This window comes from Miscanthus floridulus, chromosome 15 (genome assembly GCF_019320115.1).
Source record: "Miscanthus floridulus cultivar M001 chromosome 15, ASM1932011v1, whole genome shotgun sequence".
Classification (NCBI taxonomy): Eukaryota; Viridiplantae; Streptophyta; class Magnoliopsida; order Poales; family Poaceae; genus Miscanthus; species Miscanthus floridulus.
This window is the reverse complement of record NC_089594.1, coordinates 26,783,984-26,786,675: the sequence shown is the minus strand read 5'-3', so window position 1 is coordinate 26,786,675 and position 2,692 is coordinate 26,783,984. Positions and strand designations below refer to the sequence as shown.

The 2,692-nt window shown below is 46.9% G+C and overlaps 1 long non-coding RNA gene across 1 annotated transcript; it reads left to right on the top strand.

Annotated features, from left to right (window-relative positions):
- Positions 1-555: 555 nt before the first annotated feature.
- LOC136509139 (uncharacterized) lies at positions 556-2,385 on the top strand. The gene is made up of 2 exons (XR_010772240.1): positions 556-1,355; positions 1,959-2,385. It is a non-coding gene; the product is annotated as an uncharacterized lncRNA (long non-coding RNA).
- Positions 2,386-2,692: the final 307 nt, after the last annotated feature.

Here is a 2,692-nt window from a genome sequence, read left to right as displayed (position 1 = left end):
ACAGTTCTTGTGCCGACACGTGGATTTGTTTGGAGAAGAATTGACATCCTTCACAACATCGGACGAGGTCTTCTGCATCGAAGATGGCCGTGGGCCAGTAAAAACTAGCTCGGAAAGCTTTGCCGACCAGGTTTCTCGAGGCCGTGTGGTTGCCGCAGGAACCAGAGTGAATTTCGAGAAGTAGTTTCACTCTCTCTTCTTGGGTGATGCATTTCTGCAGTATCCCTTCCTTGGCACTTTTCCTCATCAAGTTATCGTCCACCAACACGTAATGCTTGCTTCGATGGATTAGGTGTTCTGTTTCAGTCTTGTCGGCGGATACTTCGGCGCTGGTGAGGTACTTGAACTGTTCCTTCCAATCGGTGGCCGATATAAATGATTCTCTGTAGCTGGTTACAAAATACGTTATTTTGTAGCTGGGTCGCTGTGTTTTGTAGCTGGGTCGCTGTGTCGCGCCGAGTTGGGCCGGTCCGACCATGTTGTGTCCTGAGCGATTAAAGAATCCTCATTCACCGCCCCAGCAGGTGCATTGACTGGGATCAAAAGAGGCAAATTTCATTTATTGCTGCTTGGTACTCGCCTTACCTGGCGACCTCTCTCTCATTTTCTTATTTTCTTTCTCTCTCCTCACATGCAGAGCTCTCCAAAAAACGGTGTGATAGTGCGGCGGCGGTGGCTCCCCTGCCCGTGGCGTCATTCTGCATCGCCTCCTCACAGACCAGCGGCCACGTAGGTGCCTCCTCTCCGACTGGCGACAGCGCAGGTGCACCCTCCCCGACGCGCGGAGTGGCCTGTCCCGCTTTGATGGCTCCCGGCACCCGATGGCGGTGCTCCCCACCACCAACCGCGGCAATGGCTATCCTCCCCACCACCAACTACGGCAGTGGCTGTCCTCCCCACCACCAACAGCGGCGGATCCCCTCCCTCACCATGTGTCGCTGCTGCACAAGGAGAGCCCTTGCCTCCAACAATGGTGGACGTCCTCATCTTCCTAGATCCAGATCGGCACTGGCCTCCACCAACAACGACGGTCTCCCATGGTGCCCATACCAGTGGTGGCAGCGACCCCTCCCACTGACAACGGCGTCTCTTCAATCCAAGACGGGCAGCCGGCTCGGAGGGCGCGGCCGCGCAGGTCGCCGGTCACCGGCGCGGTGCCGCGGCGGCTCTCTCTTCCCTCCCCTCCCGTCTCCATGTGATGGGGCTCCGAGCGGCAACCACGGCACTCCACCGCAGCGCAGTGATCATAGAGAACAGGGTCAAATGCAGGAACCAGTGCCCCACGGAGTCACAGAGAGCACCACCACGTCGATGTCAGGGACCTCCGCCGCCCACCACTCGTTCGACTGATCCAGGTACATCCAATTATGCTCCAGTCGCTCCTCCCTTGGCCTTCTCTGTGCCCTTCACCAGGAAGGGTGACCAGAGCACGAACACCTGGCATGTTTATATCACTACAGATGCAAGAAAATGTACCTCAATTTGGGTCAAAGAATGTCTCTTCCGCAACCTTCATAATCCAAATTGTTTCAGATTAGAAATTCATGGATTCGAGTTCATTACTTTTTGTGTTGTTTTTTCTCGTAAATCATAGTCATAAAATTACTATAACCTTTTCTGCTAGTTACTTTTTATTGATTAATCTGTTTGCTGTTGGATTGTTCTCTAATTTATCCTAATTGTTTTAGATTAGAAATTTCATTAATAATTTGTAACTTACTAATATATTATAACTTAGTTCCTATTATGGTACAAAATTATCGTAAATAACATATCAATCTTCCGGTAACCAATTTTGTGTCATGGTAACTGTGTCCACCAATTGACGAGCCTGCATGTACATGGTTCAACTATCCTCAATTTTTCTTGCTCCTGCAGATTGAAGCAAGCTTGCTTACTTATTTTGCCAGTGAGACCTCCATTCTCACAGTGATGTTTTCTACTTTTCACCCTTGTAGATTAAAATCGATTTGATCTAGAAACCAGAACTGAACTACAGGAATTAATTCTGGTCGTTACTTAGGCCAAGGTTACAGTAAACTCATTTGTTCTTGTTAATGATTTATCATGTATCTTGGTTAGCTTATAATGTAAATCACTGATGTGTTATTCATTCTAATGTTCATTCACCACATGTGCACGAGAAGGGGCCCAAGTTTGGATTAGAGCTGCACTTCTACATGCTTTTACCACCCACTGAACGCTGACGAAGCTTCCAGCCGGACCTGAGGCTCACATGGCATGATCTTGATCGTCCCAGAGTCGTTCAAAATGAGTGGAGACCTAGTATCATTCTGATGGGAAATCAGTGTAAACATTATAGCTATTTTATGATAAATCAGTGTAAACATTATAGTAACTAGTTATTTGAGACTACTTGACGTATATTTGCCTTGGCTCTCTGCTGTCTATATGTATACCCAAAACATTTTAGTATTTGCATGGAGTATATATTCTAGTAAATAATTCTACAAAAAAATCTAGTAAATATATTATCGTAACTACACTTGGGGTAGAAAATCATAGCTTCTAGTAAATAATTATGTAAAATTCTAGTAAAGATTACTGCAAAAATCTAGTAATCGTTATTGTAACTACTAAGGGTAGAAAGGCATAGATTCCAGTTCGCTGGTCTGGTTTTCAGACCAGCCGGCTGGTTCCTCCTCACAGAATACTATTTATCAACCAGCCG